The sequence below is a fragment of the Lissotriton helveticus genome, chromosome 4_1 (genome assembly GCF_964261635.1).
Source record: "Lissotriton helveticus chromosome 4_1, aLisHel1.1, whole genome shotgun sequence".
NCBI classification, from domain to species: domain Eukaryota; kingdom Metazoa; phylum Chordata; class Amphibia; order Caudata; family Salamandridae; genus Lissotriton; species Lissotriton helveticus.
The window spans coordinates 1,093,057,886-1,093,081,868 of record NC_136063.1 but is presented as its reverse complement, the minus strand read 5'-3'; the positions used below and the strand labels follow the sequence as shown (position 1 = coordinate 1,093,081,868).

Here is a 23,983-nt window from a genome sequence, read left to right as displayed (position 1 = left end):
GTCGTGCTTTTTCACTCAGACCCCTTTTTTTCCCATAATACTCCAAAGACGTCTGGAGTGGGTGAAAGGTCATATCCGCCAAACCTCGCAGGAGGAAACTCCTATGTATGGTTCTTGGTTTAGTCAACGTTGAAGGATACACTGTTCCAAAATATTGTGCATCTAATCTTTGTTTCCATAAGAAACCTGATCTGCAAACAAACGGAATAACCTTCCTGTCGGTAAAATGGTAGACTGTGATGAAGAAAGAGAGACAGCTAGAATAGCAGCTGAACTCGTAGCAGCTGATAATACTATGCAAGAAGCAGACCCGGATATAATACTCATCCCGGTCAACATAAGAAAATCTGTAACTTTAAAACTTATAGAAAATGGACTGACACCTAGAGGTGGCACAGTCATATTCGTAATAGTGGCACACAAATATCGGCAGACAGAGGTATTCTATTCATGGATACACTTTCCAGCAGCAAACGCTGTAACAAAGCACTTCCACTATTACAAAACAGAGGAACCTCCTAATGAGTACACTCCTTTCGAGGAGGTGGAAGTACCACTCAAATTCCAAGAGCACCTGCTCTTGTTTGATGGCGCCCTAAAACATAATAATCACATCACCAGGCTCGGTCCACTAGGTAGACCAGGAGCAACGTGGCCGGTCCCAGCCGGATATACACCACATCCAGACATCGAAGGAATGTCTGCAGCAGATCTTTTAATACAATTAAAACAATTAATAAAAGTACATAGACAATTAGTCCAATATGTAATGCGGACTTCAACAATCCAACCAGCAATTAAAATTTCACAGCTGACCCCTCATCAGGGGAACACAAATAAAATTACACCACAGAACATACAGTCCTGCCTAGGTAAAGTACCAGCTAAACAGGAACAAATACCATTCTGGTTAGCACAAAAAATCACCCAAATAGAGGCGGTGTTTCCAGACACCACCCCGTTAGAAAAACACAGGATTCTGACTATCTGTCTTCCAATGGGAATCGCACCACACGTGGAGGACTGTAACACTTGGGGTACAGTCTTTGCTTCCATTTACACAAAAACGCATGGTGTTCCATCCATCTCGGTAATACCAGATGTGCTAAAACAAATTCAAGATGAATATGGTCCAGAACCCGCTTTAACTCTTGGTATGAAATTACTGAAAGACTTCAAGCAGGTCTCGGCTATATTATTAGCCAACATAAAGGGAGAAGCAGCAAACGTGGCGATCCGCCAAAGGTTAAAAGAAACAGATATAGCAGACCAACCAGCTGAAATTGCCAGAATTATAGAAAAATCCTATGAGGAACTAGGTAGAGATAGTTTAGGTGGAATACCAGTAAAACCCCAACTGATTGAAAGTCCTGAAAAAGTATTTTTTTTAAATAATTTAACAACACAAAAAAAGAGCTGGGATGGAAATAAACAATCCTATCCTAAAGAAAAAAGATTCCAAACCAGAGGAAGGTCTCCGCGGCGGAGAGAAAGATCTCCTGACCAAGGACGCAAGTCTCCCCAAAGGGAGCCCTCTGTGAAAAAATACAACCTTAGAAATAGGGATAATATAAAGAAACCTGATAGATATCAAGATAATGATACACGTCCCTCTCAATCTTTTCAGACTTCCTCGCAGAAATCGGAAAGAAGAGGACGATCAGAACACAGGGAAGAGCACGTCAAGTCCAAAGACAAGGAACCTGCTCATCCAAATAAAAAATTACAATTTCCAAAAAAGAAGGTAGCCAGTATTAAAGTAATCAACAATGCCGAGAATACTGAGGACACAACTGAAAAACGGAGAATGGGCTCAGACAATGCTAGACAGCGCAGCAGAAGTGAGCATAGCTCGCAAAGTCCTTATGAATCATCTGGAGACAGTGGACACGAATGAATACCTTCAAGTGGAAACTGCAGACACCAGAGTTAGCAAACCTCACAAAATATATGAAATAACTTTACGTATAGAAGGGGATAAGACTAGAAAAATAAGGGGCCTATTTTGGGATAATCTCTCCAAGGGCTATGACATCCTTCTAGCTGAAAAAGACTGGCCACCAGAGTTTGTCAGGGAGTGCCCACATGGCGAAGAAATAATTATGCCTGCCTTCTCAAATAATATTCCAATTCATAAAAAATACACACTTGCTAGAAAATGGGCAGTAGCTCAAGCTCCTGCTTTATATAAAAATCATGTAGGATGGGATGAGGACTCTCCTCCTCACAATATCCAGTTAAAATCACAACCTACTGCACAGAGACAGTACCCAATTAAGCAAGAAGCTAAAAAACAGGTAAAAGAGATCCTAGATCAACTTGAATACCAGGGGGTGATTGAAACTTGCACCTCACAAATGAACAACCCTTTGTTTCCTGTCTCCAAACCAGACAACTCATATCGTCTAGTTTTGGATTACAGACACCTTAACTCATGTTGCAAAACTTTTGCAGTGCAAAACTCGCGTAGTGCTGCACTAATGAATAACATAGTGCGCAAAAAATATAAAACAACATTAGACATCTCTAATGGATTCTTTTGTCAAAATATAGCACCAGAGAGCAGATACTTGTCCGCGTTCTCAATAAATGCCGCTCAAAAACAATTCTGTCGGTTACCCCAGGGGTACAAGAACAGCCCAGGATTATTCTCAGCGAGAGTAACAGAGTTACTACAAACCTATGATGACGAAGCGTTATCTTATGTCGACGACATATACCTAACAGATGATTACTTGGATACTCACTTGAAGAGAGTGAACACCATAATACTTGGGTTCGCAGCAGAGGGTTACAAATTCAACTTTAAAAAATCTAGAATTGCCCATCTAACAGTCCTGTTCGTAGGATATGAATTATCAAGTGAAGGCAAAAGCCTGGCTGACAATTTCCTAGAGAAATGTGCCGTACTCCAAGCACCTAGAACACTAAAAAACCTACAGTCAATTCTAGGCTTCCTAAATTTCGGAAGAACATACATTGCAAATTACGCAGAAAGGGTCAAACCCCTTTATGATCTAATAAAACCAGATTTTAAAAGAACCAATTGGACTCAAATACACACAGAAATTCTGAGATCCTTACAAACAGACATGTTAATTAAAACAAAATTAGAAACACGTGATAACACACGCAATCTTGTGATTCGAGTCATCCCAGGAAGATGCGGATTCACATACCTGACCTCTAATGAGGGAGAAAAGGTACTGATTGCATTCAAAACACACTTGTACACAGAAGCTGAAAAGAAGTTCAGCATTAAAGAAAACATTGTTCATGCAGTTCAAACAGCAATAACTAGAGAAAAAGATAAAGCTGACGGTAGACGTATCACAGTCCGAACAGCAGAATCAGCTTTTGAGGCATTAACAACACCGTGTAATTTACCAACAACAGCATTGAATCCGGAATGGATACAATGGGTGAATTCAATTACAACGGACAGAGTAAAATACTACTTTGATCCAGAACTAAAGGAATTAAAAAATCTAGAATATGAAAGAACATTCCCTCTGCCAATCGACATTCTGCCATTACGACAGTACGCCTGTATAATCTATACAGACGGCCATGCTCAACCACCAGGGTGGGGAGAACAAGCATATAACCCCACATGTGAAATCACAAAAGAAGTGTGGCACGGAGGGAAACTGAGACCTCTGCTAATAAAAACACACTCAGTAGAAACTAATTCAGAACAACAGACTGAAATAATAGCATTGAAAATGGCGCTAGATAATGCAGATCGCGAATTCCCGACACTTATAGTGTCCGATTCATATTACTGCGTCAAATCATATAACAACGATTTGCAGAAATGGATTCGAAACGGTTACAAAGATGACACAGGTGCAACAATAAAGCAAAAACTGCTTTGGGAACAAATAGTTCTGTTACAGAAAGAACTACCAAAGACTCACGTGATACACTCACTGAGTCATCAGCGTGATGGCGTTCACGTTGCAGGGAATTCATTGGCTGAGACAGCCACAGCGGTAGCAATTAATTCGGCTTCCGTAGCTAGAAAAAAGCGTACAGTGAAATACATTGACGGTGAGACAGTGCTGGCGGTGAAAACGTCATCAAAAGGCGACTTCTCAGCGTTACCGATCAATTACCCACTCAAATATACATACATAATCGATGCAAACTCCGTTCATTTTGCTCGAATCCCTGGAGTGGGGGATAGAGTAATTCCAAACATGGACAGGAGAACTTTGTTAATTGTAGACGCACATATAGGTGAGGGTCTTAGTCATCTCAAACTAAAAGATTCTCTGGAAGAACTACAATCAGTGTACTGGTGGCCAGGCATGAGCCTGCAGCATCACATTTTTGTAAAAAAATGCCCGGGCTGCAACAGAGATCGCAGCGGCGAGAGGAACGGGGTAATACCATGGCGTTTCACTCAATAAGGGCTAAACAATAATCAGTAAAACCAGTGTAAATAATGCGTCCCATTAACAAACAAAGTCTAGTTTCCACTTGTAATGTAGACCCCAGCACTCGGCTGACGTCGGGACTGTTATACAAAGATTTGCGAGTCTAAATGGCATATACGCTAGGAGCATGCTACGTTTGACCAATGTTTTCACTTTAGCCCTCAAGCTTGTGGGGAAGCACGGCCAAATGAGCATAGCGAAGCGGGATTCTTCTCACTTCCTTCCTGAGGGATACGGGATGGTGTAAAGAAAAAACCAAGGCATAAAGCTATCTATAACAGAAAGGATATTAGGTTCGGGAGCTGGGTGGGTCAAACATCTAATAAGTGTCCAACGTAGTCTAAACAACCTGCCAAGAAATTCTCTGAAGGGATTCAGTCCGTACGAATTGTTGTTTGGGACTAGGATGATGGTCTTAGATCTTGACAGTCAGACTTCAGTGGTGAAAGAAAAAAGCTTTGATATCAAAGATCGTTTGGCTATTTTACAGGACTTAAACGAAACAAGAAAAGACCTGAGCAACATAAAGTTGAAACAGCAGCCAACAACCACTGAAGAACCACCACCTGTCCCAGCAAGACCTGTCTGGATTCCAAAAGTCGGGGATCTAGTCAGAGAAAAGATCGCGGTAAAGAAGGAATTTGGGCCTTCTTACAGAAAAGCAGTTCCTGTCTTGTCTATCAACGGGACAAGATCAGTTGTACTGCCGCCACTTGCTGGTAAAAAGGAGAACCGAGTTGTATCCATCGACCTGGTAAAACCACAATCATGTGGCCGATAACAAACAGTAGGCCAAGTGGACTCCCGATAAATAGTAGAACACCAAGGTTTGCTACAAATACAGAGGTCCAAACTAAGAGGCTAATCACATTCGAAACGCCTACAGAACAACAACAAGGACTATGCAACAATGCATTGGAACTCAGACCTCTAAAAACCCAAATAAAAACATTTAGTAGAGACACACCAACCTACAATGAAGTAACAAATGAATATGCTGAAGCTGCAAGAAACAGTAATCCTGAAGCAATTGGAACAATAGGCAGAACGGCATCCGGCTACTTCATCAACTTCGATGATTCTTCTGAAGATCTAAGTGAATCAAAGACACAGCCATCAACAAAAACTTTTAAAGATAAAGCTAAGGAACTTTTGAAACAACTGAAAGAAACCTATCTGATTTCTCCATGGATTGAATTTTGGGTGGCCTTTGGTGCATTTATCCTCATACTTTGGCTCATCATGGTACTATGCTTCTGACGCTTCATTGAGGGAAAATATGCTAAAATGGACACAGCAAGCCAGAAAATCAACTTGATCCTCAAGCCACACACGTCTTCACACGTCGAGAAAAGAGAACTTCCTTCAGTCAACTTCAGAGCCAATCCTATACCGGGTGGGGTAGCATGGGACAACACTGACTATGAAATTTATGGTCCGGTTGAAATCCTGAAATATCCACACCAAATCAAGATCTCGTTGAGTGACATTGTAAAACCAAGCTCATTTGCTGATGATTGGGACTTTGAAAGTATAAATGATATGATGTCTGACCTAGTGATGTCTGCTAAATTTACCAAACATGATTATTTGCAGGGTTCGTCTAATTATGATAGTATGTACTGTTACAACCACTATGGTAACCATTTTTTACATAAATCGGCACAACCTAGAAATGTTTTAAATTATAATCAATGGGAACATTGTGCAACCCCTCCAAAAGGAAGCTCAAGAACCTTTTATGACAAATATTCATACTTTTCAGGGTTCAACACAAGTAATGCTGAAACATTTTATTTCAAATTGTCAAATAAGACAGGAACAAAAACCATGCTTACAAACACAAAATTGATATATTCGGACTCGTTTTTTGAACAAATGAATACATTTGGTTTTGATTATTGGGACAAAAATGTTGAAGTAAAAAGTGTTTGGGGTACAAAAGAATGGCAAGTACAAGGTATAGAATCATTGTTTAGAGCCTGCATGATCCCAGAACAAATTATATTTTTGAATGACACTGTTCAACAAACTACCTGTCTTGGCCTAGCCAAAATAAAAGACTTAAATAAACCGTCTATTCCAAAGCCAACTATGAGCAGCAATAGCTCTACAGATGAAGAGATAGACGTAAACTATGTATTAAACCAAAACAGAACACATCCTGATTGGAAACAATGGTTGATCTGGCCCACAGATACTAATAACTGTCAAGACAGATTCCTGAACAAAATACAGGGGTTCACATTGACCAGGCCAGACCCTAGATATTCCCAAAGACAACACCCAGGGATCATTACCACCTACAGTGTGGGCAAACTCTGCCTCCAATGGCTACAAACTTCCACACTGACAGAAATTAAGCAACACCTAACTTTACTTACTGATGGTGCTGACTTCCGTGATTTCATTATGGGACCGCGCAAACAGCGTCAGAAACGCTTCATAGCAGCCTCTATATATGCAGCTTACAACGAGGCCTGGAAGATAACTCAAATTGAGACAGCAGAAAGTATACGGGAAATTGACCGTATTAATTTGGAAAAATCACTTTCTGTAGTGGACAATGGGTTAATGACTCTGTCCTCCAGAATCTTTTCATTGGACAGCATTGTGTCTTCAGCAATCGACATAATATCGCAAGACTTACTGTTGTTACAACACGGTCAGTCTCAATTGCGTTCTATTGTACAGCTTGGCTGGACGTTACAAAATCTGTGTTCAGGCTATGTGCCTTGGCGTTTAATCAACACAACGTCACTATTCAATATCTTTAACCTTACTGATAAACAAATCAGTATGGCACAGAAGGGTGCTGATTATACAATCCTGAGCATTGAGAAACTCGAGAGATTACCATTGACAATGTCAGAACGACCTGTCATTGAATGGATAATACATGGGATAATTAATATTCCAATATCGACTTTCAGGTTTCAATACTGCCAAAAATATATACAGGCTGGCATGTACGAAAAATTGGGAAAAGGGTACATTAAGACAACATGGAACTTGCCCTATTCACATGCATGTGTCAGTAATAAAGGACAGAAAGTGTTTCTTAGTGGCAATAATTGTGCGATGTCACTGAGCGGTACACTTCTGTGTAATGGAATTAGTTTGCATGGAGCCTGTGAAGGGAACTCAAATAACCTTTCATGTCACCAGCTAGGCGCACCTGCAACAGAGATAGAACCATTCTTTAAAAGACTCTATAACGGAAGTTACATTCTAATTGTGGATCGCAGATGTTGTAGTTTACAGCCCGGGGTTCCTTATCTCATAACTACGACTGCGAAGGTCATTTGCTGTGGACGCTTATTGTTCCCCAGCTCCTTTCCAGACAGGGAGGCAAGGGCATAGCCTAACTTGAAAATTACTTCTATTCGAATTGATACTTTAAGCAGAATGAAAACAGTGCTTCTTCAGACGCCGACCAGGCTCACGTCATCAAAAGAAACGTATGATCTCCTAGTCGCAAGGACGACTGCAGAGATTCACTCATTGCTATCAACTAATTCCCCCATACATTTAGCAGAAATCCTGAATGAAATCTTAAATATTTCTGATACCAGTGGAGTCTCAAATGTATTTAAGACAGTATTTTCGATGGCATTAACACCATTCAAAGCCATACTGGGTATTTTTCCAGACTTCGTCCATTCGATTTTTGGCGGACTTCCCCTCATTTTGGGACTAATTGCAGGAATCCTATTCTTGGTCCTTATATTTCGTTATGGCAAACCATGTCACAGACAAAACACCTGCGACAAGGGAAGAAACAATCCGAGCCATTGGATACCGGGACCGGATATCAAAAATCCTGGGACTTTCCCGGCTTAGAGACCTAAACATGACTTGGTTTCTTTCATTTCGACCAATGTGGCATCGATGTGTTTTACCTGTATTAAGGTGCTTGCTGTGCGGAGAAGAATGCGTGTTGGACACCTGTCTGACGCTACAATCAGATGCGCCAATGGATGCAGAAACATTGTTGGGTCCGGTAACGGCTCATGCATTGTGCTGCCCTCAACGGCTGCCAATCCTGATGACGGCATTCGTGGAAACTTCACCACTACGATTGAGGGGTAGTGAAGTTCAAGATGAAAGCAGCATCGATCAAGTACGACCTTCTGTCAGCAATACTAATCAAAACGTCAATGGAGACAATCATGCACACGAATGCATGGTTACATCTTTTCCCGAGTTAGTGGAACTTTCACAGGAAGCTGTTGACAGCTTTTTCGACAGTCTCAATGATATGATGTTCTCACCAGAGCAGAAATAACGACTTTTGAGCAAGCTAGCACACGGCGTTCCCAACACCCTGAATTTGGCCTTCAACTTTAATAATAAAGTAGCATGAACAATTTTCCCTCCAGTTCACGGACAGCAATTTTTTCAGCAGCCCCAAAATATTTTTACGATTTTTTCGGGACACTTATCTTCTGCTTAAAGTAAGAACTATTCTTAGAGAACTCAATTTCTATTTTTTAGAAACTTTATAGACATTAGCTGCCCGCTGGTATGTTCATAATTATTTTTATTCTTTGATGAAGTGGTCTCGAACCTTTTTTCTGTATTAAGAGCCATTTCATGTGTAATTCTCATATTAGATTAATACTAATGTATACATATGCGTGATTAATTTAGCATTGTTCTACAGCTTGAGTGCATATAGTACATGTGACTATTTTTTTCGTATATTACATAATTTCGAAATGCATTATATGTATTTTGGGGTGGTAAGGTATACACGATACTCTACAGTATGTTTTACTATGCCTAGATTCGTAAATATGGCCATAGTTAGCGTGGAGTGGGTGTGATGTATTCCTATAGGTTCTGTATCGATCCCCCTATTCCTGACCCTGTTCTGGTTAACAAGTTAACTAGCAGCCATCCCATGATGCAGAAACCGTTATCTGATTAAGCCACACCACGGCACAGGAACGCGTTATCTGATTAGGTCATAACGCTTGCCATCTAATTAGGCAAGCAATATTCCTCCAGCCCCTGATAAGGCATACGGAGTTCTCAAAACAAATCAAACCTATGACAACCTGGGAAAAACCCTGCGGCCATTGTTTTGATTTCACCGAGAACTTCAGCAAAAGAATGTGCTAACGACCAGTTTGTATGACATCCTTATTGACGTATCTATGTCCATCCTTACGTCAATCTCGGCACCTTACAGGTATAAATATTACCGATATTGCCTTAAGCAAACACACGCGGTGGTGACGAGATCGGAGCAGCCAGACTTGCCGAAGCCCAACACAGAGCGGACCCAGCTGGCGCAGCCCCGCCTTCCTGACGCGCTGAGAACGAGATGCTGCTTTCTCCTGCCGAGAAATCCAGCTCCGGCGCTTCCAAGCAGCCCTTGCAGGCAGCCTGGAATATCGAGACCAAAGACGAGAGATACCATCCCTCAACCATCCTAGATTCAAGGTACAGAACTGAATAACCCCTTGCAGAGAATTCTTGAGTCAGTCACTTGGCAAAACAAACTTAACTTAAACTGCTACTTTCTATTCCCGCCCACGTATTAGGCTTAGGTCAGGTACACTGGGGTAGGCGTAGTTAGAAGCACCAGTTGAGTACGATTAGTCAAATGTTTATATGTATGTATCTATTTTATCCATTTTAAACCACCATATGGCTTAGAAACCATATACATGTTTTTACAGTATTATTTTATACTTCTGCTTTTATTGTATGCACTTTACTTAACCATAAGTATTGCGATAATATCGATCCATTTCTCTTGTACGAGAAAAGAGACTGATCAATAAATAACATCTTTTATTGAACACGCCCGTCTCTTCCTTTTCTCTACAATCTGGTGAAACTAAGAATGCACGTACTGACTGAGTAAAATAAGTTGTCTTTTGTTTTCACACGACTCTAGAGATACACTCTTGATTAGGGGAGAGCAAAGTTGTCATGTATAGAACATGACAACTTGTCAGAAACTAAATCCCTTCTTGTCTACCCAGGGAGGTTCAACTCCTCCTTGCCTATTCGAGAAAGTTTCTAGTGAACTCTGAGCTAGCTGGCAAACCCAAAACTTTAAGTCTAATATCGACAATAGAAGACCTAGTTAACGTCTGGTCTAGGCCTGTACTATTGAAGGTATTATTCCAATGCGCAGAGCCTATTGGGATAATAGGAACTACACTACAATGGGGTGGAGGAAAACAGGGTTGTCACAATAAAAGTCCATTTGGGAAGGTAAGGGCTGAAGAAGGGTTTCTGGCGAAGGCTCTGTAAGTAAACCAAAGAAGGTGCCAATTCCAGGATGTCGATTGTGGGAAAATTCATGAGGGAGGGGGGTACTGGGAATCCCAAAAAGTACATCCAAAATGGAGGGGATTACGTGCGGGCATTGCGCTCTGTCTCAGCCAGACACTCACGTACCAGCGCCCGGGCGTGGATGATACCTCTCTTTAGCCTCTCCATGGCACTCTTGCTGCCGGCGTATGTTGGCCTGATTTCTTTACCCATCTCCTCTATCACGGACAGCAGGTCAGAGTACGTACTCTGGGTGGCCTGAGACCCAGCTGGCTTCATCGCCTGTATGTACCCCATGGATGGTGGTCCGAAGTCATTGAAGAGAGGTCGAAAGGGAGCAGAGGTTCCACCTAGTGACCCAGACGGTGAAGGCACACTCACACTGGAGACTTGTGGGACAGGCGTTCCAGGACCAGAGTTGTTGCTGCTCCCCGTGGTGGCGTCGTGCTGCTGGCTGTGGTCGGTGCTGGGGCGATGGGCTTGTAGGACATCCCCAGAGTCCCAATTAACGTGGGGGGCAAGTCGCCCCCTCCGGTGAAGGTCGCCGCCAGCGCCAGCCTGGCTTCTGTGGTAGACTGTCCTATTAAATAAATATGCTCCCCAAGGAGATCCAATTCTGAAGTACGTTAAACACTGATTTATTCTTCTGTTGTGCTCAGTCGGTATCTTGAATTGCTTCCTTCTGACAGGTGGTCGGGTTAAGCTTTGTTATGAATGGAGGATTAGCAGAAAAAACAACTAATTCCTTGTTGAAGTGATATAAAACCGAAGTTTTTGGTTGCGGGCTGACTGGAGTCCCTCGTCCCCTTCTTCTACAGTGACCACCCGTCCGTTACAGACACGGACCGCCCGTGCACTCGGCCCGACTTCCGCCGGGCCTACGAAAATGTCACTTCGATGATATTCTTTTATTATTTTTAAAAAACAATACACACTGTTCTTAAATGTACCTTTTAAATTTAAATTGTTTTAAATATGTGCTTTTATGGATGTTTTATATACAACCGAATAAAGCTTGATTTGATTTGACTGTGCAGACTCCGTTTGATTTTGTCTTAATTCCTGACGTTTTGGATGCCTAACACTACTTCAGCTTGGCCACTCTGCTCTCTTGCAGGGGTGTATGCCAGCCCTGCCATGCCCCCGCGGGATGAGTCCCTTCTCATTTGTTGTCTTTCCCTTTCCCAGTTGTGGGTTCCTGGGGTGGGGTGGGTTGGAAACTTAGCCTAATTGGGGGTTGGAGTGGGTGGGGGGTTGGGGGGTTGTTCCTGCAGGGTATGGTTCAGTTGGGGTGGGAGTGGATTACTGTGGGGGTTCCATACTCCTCTACTAGGGTAGTGGCTTCAGTTCGCCACTATATGGTCATTTGTTTGTACCTTTACACGTATGTTTTTTGACACTGCATTGTGCTTCCTGCATAGCTTTGTTGCAAGTCAATTTCAGTCCGCAATCTGTCTTATTTGTATTTCTAAACAGCACTATGATCTCTGATCTGCTCTGTTTACACTCATCGGTTGTGTTTTTCAGGTCAATACGTTGCTCCACTGGCACTTCCTTCTCCTCTTGCGCTGCGCCCCCCTGTGGTCTGGATTGTGGGGCGTCCGCTACCTGCCGGAGTGCTCCGCCCTCTGAACCGCACCTGCCAATTAGACGCTTGGGCGCTTCTCCCTTATCGTCCCATTTGTGGAAGTCCACCGAGAGCTGTTCCTATATGTCTGCGCTGCTCCCTGCCCGGGCTGTACCCTGCCGCCCTCTGACTCCCTTGCTCCATGAGTGCACTGTGTTAGTCTGCGTAGTTTGCCGTCCGGGCCGCACAGTACTGCACCCTGACCCGCCCCCTTAGGCTGACATCGTCTGCTGGACTTGAAACGTCCGGGGCTTGAATGATCACCGCAAGGCCCGTCTGATACACTCACACCTACAGCGCCACAAAGTGGACATATATCTCTTACAGAAGACGCACCTGTTGCCCGGATCCGTCTCCAATCTTGCTATTGAGGGGGGCTCACACTCTTCCACATACTCATCGTATGCCAGGGGCGTCTCAATTCAGCTGCGCCGGGGCCTTCCTTGGCAGATCTCCCGGGTACTCCTCGATCCGGAGGGCAGGTATGCGATCCTCCATGGTTTACTATTGGCCCAGACTGTCACGATTGCTCCTGTCTACGGCCCCAACTCCGATGACCCGGAATTTTTTTATCATGTTTGCCACCTCATCTCCTCCTGCGGCCCAGCTGCGGTGGTTTGGGGTGGGGATTTCAATGTCACTCTCTCGACTACCCTGGATCACTCGGGCTCTTACACGTCCCATCCACGTGCAGCTGCAGCTCTAGTGTCGATTCTAACTGGCAACGTTCTCTATGATGCCTGGCGCCCCCTCCGTCCTGTTGCTCATGAAGGCACCTGTGTCACTGGCGCGAGTGGCTGTTGGTCACAAATTGATCTCTGTCTGACCTCGCCGTATGTCTTGTCCTGGCTCACTGATGCAGTGCACAAGGCTCGCACCCTCTCCGATCATGTGCCGGTCCAGATCCGTCTTAGGCCTCCTAATTCCCCGCGACGGGCCTTTACTTGGCGTCGTCCTCCCAATGCCCTCCGGGACTCTGTGTTCTGTGTGGACCATCCAGACTGCGATCACAAACTATTTTGATTTACACACGGGTTCTGTCGATTCCGCCTCTACACTATGGGAGGGTTTCAAGGCCGTCATTCGGGGCGAATGTATTTCAAAACAGGCGGGCGTCCTCTGCTCTATTCGCTCCACCCTGGCTAAACTTGAGGAGGAGATTAAGGAACTGGATGCTGCCCAGGAGGCGCCCTCTAGCCCTGAGACGCTGGCGCTGCTATGCCAAAAACATACCGAATTCTCAGATGAAGCTGGCCACGAGTTGTCTTTTCTGGGTAGGGAGGGTCGGGCGCGCCGCTTCGTGGATGGGGACCGCCCGGGGCGTACTCTTGCTAACCTTCTTCGCCCACCGCGAGCTGCCTTGTATATAACGGCCCTCAGTGATGGTGGCCCGGATAGGACTACCTCCCCAGAGGACATAAAATCCTGTTTTGTTGATTTTTATTCGCAACTCTACTCTACCGGCACTCCTTTGCCACGGGAGGAGTTTGATCAATACTTTGAGTCTATTGCCCTCGTCTGGCTCGAGGACTACCATCCAAAATTCCTTGCTGAACCTTTTTCCAGGGAGGAAATAATGGCAGCCATCAATAGCCTACCTAGTGACAAGGCCCCTGGTCTAGATGGCCTGCCAGCCTCGTTCTATAAAACGTTCGCTGACATCCTGGAACCGCATCTGGCGGCCATGTACAATGAGTCTTTTGACACCGGTCTATTCCCGCCATCTTTGCGTGAGGAGTTGATGACCTTGCTTCTTAAACCTGACAAGCCTGCCGACCGCCGCGACTCCTACCGCCCTCTTTCCCGTATAAACATAGATAACAAAATCTTTGCTAAATCGATTGCCTGGCGTCTTCTTCTACTAATTCCCACTATCACCCTCCCCGATCATTCTGGTTTCATTCCTGGTAGGGCAACCTCACATAATCTTTGTACCATTTTCTCTGTCTTGCATCAAATTAATCCTAATCTACCGACAGTGGCTGCCCTACTCGACGCTACTAAGGCGTTCGATACGCTGGAGTGGCCTTTCTTATTTTACATCCTACCGCGTATGGGTTTCAGCGACATCTTTCTGCGTAAGGGTAAACTCCTTTATACCAATCCATTGGCACGTCTCTGCATTAATGGTCAGGTTTCCGACCCCATTAGTATTGCCCATGGCACGCGCCAGGGGTGCCCGTTATCGCCCATGCTTTTTGCCATCGCGATGGAGCCCCTGGCCGCCAGGCTTCGGCAGCACCATACTCACAGGGTATTGGATTCTCGTCCCGCTCCCTACTCGTCTCAATGTACGTGGATGATGTTACCCTATATGTCCGCCATCCTCAGAAAAACCTCAGCCCCCTGGTCCGGGAAATCATACGTTTTGGCGGGCTTTCAGGCATCCAGGTGAACTGGAGCAAGTCTGTTCTATTCCCCTTGACTGATGCCACTGTTCCATTCCCACACGATTTTCCGCTACTTGGGCATATGGTTAAGGAGGGATTTGAACGAACTGTGGAGGTCAAACTTCGGGCGGGCGTTGGACTGGCTTGAATCCAGGATCCCATCGTGGAGCCGACTGCCGCTATCTCTGGCGGGCCGAATCGCAATTTCCAAAGTGGTGGTCCTTCCTAAATTCTTTTATCTTTTCTTAAACATCCCCATCCCCCTCACTTCTCATTTCTTTTGCAAAATGCGCTCTTTGGTCATCTTGCTTGTTTGGGTGGGTAAACAACCTAGGGTAGCTTATGATATCCTCACTCTCCCCATGTCTGCCGGTGGGATGGGCGCGCCTGATTTCAAGATCTATGCCTTGTGTGCCCAGGCCAGCTTCCTGCACTTTGTGGATTCACACCACCCCTATCAGCCCCACGTCGCAGTTGAGACCGATGTGGCTTCTCCTAGGCCCCTGTCTACTGCTCTGTTCGCGCCCGCAGTGCGCCCCCGTGCGGAGGTTGACACGGTCGAGACGCTACGTTGGGCCTGGTCTTGCCTGCGTCAGCTTTCTGATTTTCCGCTACTCTCTGCCAACTCCATGCCAATTGTAAACCACCCAGATTTCCCCTCACTTCAGTCTTTCAGCATGTCCCAACAGGCGACGCGATTGGGTTTGAGGACGGTGGCGGATCTGTACCCTGAGAACTCCTTTTACTCTCTCCCAGACTCCTTGGGGTTGCAGGACACGCTTTTATTCTATCAGCTGCGCGCCACTTGCCGGAAGCTGCACCCCACATTCCCTCAGCCCCCGCCCACCTTTCCGGCTCTGGACTTCATATACACTTCCCCGTCGCCGCCCAAGTTAGTCACCAAACTGTACGCTTTTTCTCTAGTGTCAGCCCCCATTTCCTCGGATCGTGCGCGGGAGGCATGGATTTAAAACAAAGAAGGTTGGATGAATTAATACCTGTTGGATGGGTCGACTGATGCAGACCTTTGACGCATTTGGTTAACTCCATTGTGTAAGTCCTTAGGTACTACTAGTAGCACTGTAGCCTCAAGAATTATATGCATTAGCACTTTACTGCCTATAGCAATAGCCACCGCTAAATATTTAGGATGGGCATGGAATGTCAGGCAGAAGTTTTTAGATCATTGATTCTGTCATTCCTGTAAACAATCAGTAAATTGGTAAAATAATGTATTAAAAGAGTATCTGCATTTTAAATGTCAATTTTTATGATGTAATTCTACTATGTTTTTAAAACACTTGCTTGTACACCAAATTTTTAAACTACTACTTGTGTATTATGATGGAAGATTGTATATGCTTTTATGAGTGTACCTCGAATAAAGCAAAATATGACTGACTGGGTCGACTGATCAATGGATTGTTGAATAAAAGGAAAATGTATAGAAAGGAAGGAAAAGGGGAATGAAAGCAAGATAGAAAAAGACAAAAGGGTAGAGAGAAGGAAATGTGGATGGAAAAGACAACTGGATGATGAAAAAAGTACAGAAAGTTTAGAAAGAAAGAAGGAAAGCAAGATGTAAAAAGGCAGAAGGAAGAAAGGAGAGAAAGAATAACAAAAGGCTGAAAGAGGGATATTTAAGAATGTCATAATTGCCCCAGTGGGAGCAATCTCTGGGATGACTGCTGAATGTGCTTGCCTCACCCCTTCGCTCAGAGCTACTAGGGGTATAGTTCAAAGTGAGGTTGTGTTTCCATTTTTTCTGCCCACTTCTTGTTTATATAGCACATTTTTACATTCATACTGTGGTTCTGGTCCCGTTCCATTTCATTTCTCGATGTTTCCTAACACTGTCATTGTATTTAATCTGTCAGGTGTCAAGCGCTGGAGAAGCGCTGATTCAAAGGACAAAGTTGGCATTTTTACGATCCATTCAGCAAAAAGGAACAATAAACCTAACCTACGTTAGTAAAACCCGAATGACTTAACTAATCGGCATAGGTTTGAGAGATAACGAAACCGCTTCCACGTGCTGCAGTAGAACAGTTTGAATTCAGAATGTATTTTACAGAAGTCGACCACGCAGAGATCTCATCAGCCGTGGCCACCTGATTCAATGAAAGAGCCCGGCTGCAGTATTTGTCATCGTTATTGCTTTCATGGCGTGGAGGCCGAGGAATGGATCACCTGTAGAAATAAGCAATCGCTGAAGACAGCTGAAACACCTGAGCCAGCACCAGAGCGCGCCTCCGCCACTCTCACGTGCCAAAGACCGTGATACAATAGCAGTTGCATGCTGAATAGAGAAATGGGTGCACAAATCTGGCTTTGCAAAATAAATGTGATGGCTCTATGAATTCCATCGCAAATGCTAATGTCGAATGTATAGTTTCATTCGAAGAATACTCCATACGGAACACTATAGACGTCATGATGGTATGTGAAGAAGCCATGGCAAGGTTATTCTATGGAGACTCTGCGAAAGCAGCATAGATTGATGTCTTCCAGAAATGGCAAATCAATCTGATAATGCGGTGCAATTGGATGGAGCTTTGCCATTCTTTTGGGATTCCCAGGTGAGTGCAAGAGGGAAGAGAGAGGATTACAGACTGCATGGAGATGTCGCCACTCGTCAATAGAGGGAAACATCCTTTACAACGCAACTTTTACCACGCAGTGCCTTTACGACGCAACTTTTACAACGCAAACCATTACAACGCATTGCGCTGGGGGGCGCTCTAGGATAGGGAATACGTTTAATTTACTGTCCAACACCTTCCCTAGTGTCCACGGGGACTGGAGTTGGAATAGTAAATTAAACTATTCACTATCCAGCACCCCAAAGCACTATGCGTTGTAAAGGTATGCGATGTAAAAACCGCGTTGTAAAGGCATGCGATGTAAAAGTATGCGTTGTAACGTCATACATCCGTCAATAGACTGCAGATCCTTAAAGCTATGTTACCTCCATCTTGTAGTGGTCATCGACAACCATTTGCGGATCCCGTCTAGCTGATTGGCTCCTGCAGACTTCCCACTGTAACAGCTTCACCAATGTGCTGCACCTGTTGGAGGCACACTGCTGCCTTCTGCAGAGGTCCAACAGGTGCTTCCCTGGATGCTGGGGTAACAAGACCTCAGATTCGCCTTGGAGATGGCCGAGATTTAAAAACGGTCTCGATACGGAGAAAAGAGCTCATAGATTGCTTTTACAATTATTAACTTTCAGGTGGGAGGCGTTAACATTCACAGCAGTACATAGATTCTAGAATAGGGTTCACAATGAAGCTGTGAGCTCTTTATGACAGTCACAGATCAAATTTGTGGGTACTAAGATTGAAATTTAGCATGTAGGTTTGTATACCTGCGTAGATTCACCTTAACCAAAATCTACATGTGTAATTTTCGATTGTCCGGAATTGTATTGATTGCAGACCATTAGGCACGCACATTATCCAGTTGCAGAAAAAGCCAAAACCAATTGCAGAAATTCTGCATAGGTGAATTTGTTCAACAGAACTCTGTAACCCTTACCACAAAGTGGCATTGAACCACTGCAAGCTAGCTTTTGCGTTGTAGCTGCAATTGACTGTTAGCTGCGACCAGGGATGTTTTAGCCAAATTTAATTGAAAACATTAAAAAGCACGAAGAGTGTTTAGATGAGGAAGCATTATCCCCTGATATTTGGTGATGCACTGTGCCCAGCTCCACTTTACGTTGGTGTCCACAGCATATGTTTAGTAGCCAAGCATATTAAGTGGCAAAAAGTCAGTAACAGGATCACTTCATTGGGGATAGAAGTATGTACTCTGGGTGAAATCAAAAAGATTAGGTAGGAAGTAGTGGATCAAGGAGAGCGTCATGAGGATGTAGGTGACTGGCCTGTAGTCGGCACTCAGACTCAGTAAATTTGAGCAACATCGGCTCTCCATTTTCCATTTTTCGGAGTGGGCATTCCATAGATGTCAGTTGTGGACAACAGCATGCACTAGCATATGTATATGTTTTTTTCTGTCATGCTGTCTCTAAACACCCATGTTTCAATGTCCTGTGACTCATGTCCAAGGGTTTATCTACTGACCTACCCTTTCTCCATGTGCTCCTGTCCGCATCTTTCCCTGCCTCCATGTTTCCATTGTTCAATGTTTCCTGCATCCTTTTCCATGTCTTGCTGTCACCATGGACTCATGCACCACTTCCTCCATCCCCCCTGTCCTGTGTCTCAATGCCTCTCTGTCTCCGTCAGCCAAGTACCCAAGTGTTGTCCTTCATGTTCCCCTGTTTCTTTGTCTTTATTTACCCAGAATTGTTGGACAGTTACTTAATTACTCACTTAACCCTTGCAAGACTGCACTGAATAAGTGTCTCTAGGTGAGTGTTAATCAACCCCCAAGAAAACTTCACCTAGGGATTCCACAGGCTTTGTCCCCTAGATCCCTTCTTTCAATGTGTACATGAAACACAGGGCAGTAATAAACTGTGATTTTGACTTCTGATATTTAACTCACACTGGTGATTCTACATTGTTTCTCCACATTGATCTAGCCAATCCACCTAAAGGTGAAAGACTCTATAGTTGTTTATCAGCAATGAATGAATGGCGAGGGAAACCTTCCTGCACAAAAACATACCTTAGAGACATTTTCCTCTTTCTATGTGTGCTACAGAATGGCACACACTTTAAAAAGAGGAAACAATGTGGAGATATAAAGATATTTCTCCTCGTTGCACCTCTAACAGGAAGGCATACAATTCTGATGCATACTCAGGTCTACCCCTGTTGGTAAACCTGCAGATGCGTTAGAATGCATGGGTGGATTGGGAACACCAACACTCCACAAATGTAACACGCTCGCTATGCAGTGTAATGCATGGCAGCAAATTGTGCTGCCTTGTGTTACACCAGATGTGGCAATTCAAGCAGGGTGACCTTGTGAGGCTTGTTAGATCTCATTCTAGATTTTAAGTCACCCTGAGACGACGCAAAACTATGATAAACCTGGACTTTGATATCTTGACCAATAACAACTTTTCTTTTTGTTCTCAAAGCAGTGGCAACACATAAACTTCATACTCCTAACCAGATCTTGACTTTCATACAAGAGAATTGGCGTCTTTTTGTAGTAGGAACCTTCATACTGCCAATATTAGATCTACCTAGGAGTTCTTAAATTTAACCCCTTCCACGCTCATGACGAGCTGGGCTCGTCATGGTGTAGCCTCCTCGCACGCTCATGACGAGCCCAGCTCGTCATGAATAATGGAAAATGGAGGATCCCAGCACCGGGGGGGAAAACGCATAGCAGCCAAGTGGTTAACTTGAATAAAGTCATAATTCCACAAGAAACAGGCCCCTTTAAGTTGACTAAAACCAGTAGCAGAGTTATTGAGTTTTGTTTTCTTGTATCCCCTTTTTAATGCAATTGCAATTGATCACTGTTGGATTAATTGCATCACGCTTCTAGATACATCAGACAGGTTGGTCCGTATAGTGCAGCAATAGCTGGCTGGTTCAAAAACAATAAAAGTGAACACTTACTTGGAATATAGAGCTGAAGAATGAGAAGCGTTCTCTCTCCACAACAATATTTGTTGTATTGGAATGCCTTTAAAAGCTGAAAGACCCTTGCTTGCTTCTTGCAAGGCTGGCTGATGCAAAAGTGGTGCCACAATCCCTGTTGTATTTCTTCACCAATGAATTTGCACATAAAATACTAGTTGCACTTCTGCTGCCTGAATTAGACTAATCGCGGGCTAATCATAACGCAGCTACTAAAGTAAGAGGGTCTGATTATGAGTGGCTCCTTTTTCTGGCCCGTGCATAAGCAGCTGCTTACGAATGGGTCAGAATCACAGGTTAAAAGGAATTTGACACATCTGATAATTATAAGATGTGTTAAATACCTCAAACTTCATTAAATGTTGACAGGTTAAACCTGACGAAATTTAACAGGTAAAATGTGTGCAGTACCAGGGGCGTAGCACAGGCCCCTGCAGCCTCCGCGGTGCGGGGGTTCCTCACCCTCCAGGGGGCCCCATCAGCACCACACGTCTGCTGGGGAGCTCTAGATTGAGTCCGGAGGGGTCCCCTTCACGTACCCTGCAGGGGGGCCCCCTCAAGGTTCGTTACGCCACTGTGCAGTACATATCGTACCATGCAGATTTTGGTCCATCAAACCACAAAATCCACTTGTTAATCCCCAATAACTCATGATAGGTGTTATTTACCACACCTGATAAATAATGCACTCTGTGGCATTATTGTTTATTAGGTGCGATAAATAGAACCTAAACTTGAAATCAGGGCTAGAGTTTGGAGTACCCTGTCCTTCAAATTCTAGGTCTGCCCACTCTATTATGAGTCAGGTGGATAGTCATCTTAACGATGGTGGTGCCCCCACTGGCTCTGCTGTCAGAAAGCTTACTCCTGTGGGCTAACAGAGTTGGGGCAATCAGAGTAAGGACATCAGACAGCCTATCCTATTCAGAATAGGCAGGTTGATGTATTTCCTTGACTGTCTCAAGCAGAAAATGAAGAAAAGTGCCCCCACCCGTCTTCTGAGAAAACTCTTAGTTTGTGGGTTCATTACTTTTTTTGTTTTTTAGTAATAATCTCGCACTCTAGGAGCTTTTGTTTGAGAAACAAAAAAGTTTAGTGTGTGTCCACCTCAAAGAGAGTGGCCCTACACCAAACTTGGAGAGCCTTCAGAGGAGCCGCCATGATGGCAGTTGATCTCAAGTCACAGAATTCACCACTGGGCTGATGCTGATGTCTAAATATGGTTGTCTTCTGTCAGTCTGAGTGGCAGATGTAATGTCCTCCTCCTCCTCCTCTCTGACAGAGTAAAAACCCTCACTCGAAATCAGGCCCTTGAATTCTGTAGAGATCAAGATAAAAAGTCCATAATCCTCATTTCCCCCCATATTCTATGATGGTGGTGCAAAATAAGTGTGATTCTTTCCTCAAGATTAAACAGAAGCGGCACCAAATGGGATTGAAATACAAGTTGCTTTCCTCGCCAATCTGAAAATTCTGAATGGTAACTAATAACTCTTCATCCTAGAGGCCACGGAGGAGCGGCATTGGAGGAAGAGCCGTTGAGGCCTCTGGGTCTCCCTTGTTGATTGAAGGCATAAACCAAATCTACTGCTCATTGGAAACACAACAAAACCTATTTCCCTAAAGGATCAATGAATGTCCAAGCTACAGCAGAAAGAGATGGGAACCAGGCACACATCCAAGATGGCAAACTGTGGCAGCATATTGGGAAATAAGAGACTGGGAGAGATTCAGACACTGAACTCACAACCTGGCTTGCAATTAATGACAGAATTAGCCCAAATTACTACAGACAACATCATTTGAATATTTTTCCTGCTCTGCACTATGTATCACATTTAAGGGAGGTCAGGATACCAGTATCCCTTCTGGAGGGAGACTGAGTGCTTGATACTCCTTCTCTTCTTGGTGTGCACTCACTGCTTGACAATTGAATTGCTGTTGATGGCACGTGGAGAGAGAGAGACTGTCTCCTTTTCTTCTTTGCACCTCTCTTCACTCCTGACCCACTAGACAGGTGATGCAGCAGAAGTGGTGGATATTTCTTAAACCATTTATAATAACACTAATTTCAATATACCAAATTATTTTATAACTAGAAGTTTTGGCCCATGAGAACTCAATATTCACCTACAAAACCAAGTCCTACGATGAACCTTATTGTAGAGCTAATAGGGACTCTATAATGAAAAGACGGATGAATTTCCCTTCATGAGGACCTAAATGAAGGAAATGCCTAATCATTGTCACATTAATACAATTTTGTCATAACTCGTCAAAAATGACAAACTCGGATTACTTATCAAGTCGCTTTTATCTAAGATTTCAGAATATGAATGGTCAATACACGAATACAAAAAGAAAAATCATAGATTTCTTCATTAGTTCAATGTTACTAGCAAAATAACAAGTCAGAGAAATACAGTTTATAATGATTTCATTTCAATATCAATGACAGGCGTGAATGGAGCAAAAGAGAGACAAAATAAATAGTTAATTGCAAATATCAATATGTAATTCGATTTTCATACGAACCTAGAGAAAGAATTGCTAGTATCTGGAGGGAAAAGATCTGTGGATTTCATGATTAAATAATAGAAATCTTATCAACAGTTCCCGTACATAGGATATATTACCCAATCGCTACCTTAGAAACAAAGGGGTATATTATCAACAACTAGCGATAATTTTTGCCTCTAACTTGTTTAGAGACAAAAATTATCGCCGCACATCGGCGATTTTTATCGCAGATAAACCTTGCTATTAGCAAGGTTTATCGCAAATGCGATAAAAAACGCCCGCAATGCATGAATATCGCTGAAAAGTCAGCGATATTCATGCATTATCGAGTAAATGCTCTTAGCCAAGTTATCCACCTCCCATTGGATAACATGGCTAAGAACTGCTCAGGGCAGGTGTTAGCTTTTGGAGATATTCGCCCTTAGCGCAAATATCTCCAAAAGTTGGTAATAGGAGATAGCGATGTTAGCGACTGTTTCCAGTCGCTAACATCTTGGCACGCCCACTTTGCATATCATTAGTGATAAATATCACTGACATGCAAAGTGGGGCCCATGATGGTCGCTATCTCCTATTAGCTGTCGCTAACTGGTGTTAGCGACAGCTTGGTAATAGGGAGATAATTTTATCTCCGCTTTCTTGGCTTTTAAAGCCAAAAAAGCGGAGATAAAACCCCTTGATAATATACCCCAAAGTATTAAGAATATGAATACGAGTCAATCCTTGTTATGTGAATGACAGGATAAAAAAGGTTATGAGGAATTCCAAAGGAAAATGTACCTGCAACTCAGGCACAAAGGGCCAGATGTACGACCGTTTTTTGCAGTCCCAAAGGGGTTTTAGGCCCCTTTGCGACTGCAAAAAATGTGTAGCCCATGTACCAACCCTATTTTGCGAGTCACTAATTGATTAAAATTAGGGGTTAGGGTTGGAGACTCGCTATTAGGAAGGGGCGTCCCTTCCTAACAGTGACTCCCAAACCTATGTATGACTGTTTTGCGGCTGCAATTGTGGTTGCAAAACACTCGCAGTTTACTACCCTTCTCAGGCACTCACAAATGGGAAGGGGTCCCCAAGGGACCCCTTTAGAAATGCATGCGCAATAGTTTTATAAGGGAAGGCAGTGGTCCCAGGGACCTTTACAAA

The 23,983-nt window shown here is 43.8% G+C and overlaps 1 protein-coding gene and 1 pseudogene across 1 annotated transcript in view; one reads left to right on the top strand and one right to left on the bottom strand.

The window, feature by feature from the left end:
• GABBR2 (gamma-aminobutyric acid type B receptor subunit 2) overlaps positions 1 to 23,983 on the top strand; it is a 1,581,022-nt gene that overhangs the window by 1,517,080 nt on the left and 39,959 nt on the right. The gene's annotated exons all lie outside the window — the stretch shown is intronic.
• LOC144827432 (cyclin-dependent kinase 2-associated protein 2-like) lies at positions 10,756 to 11,320 on the bottom strand (annotated as a pseudogene).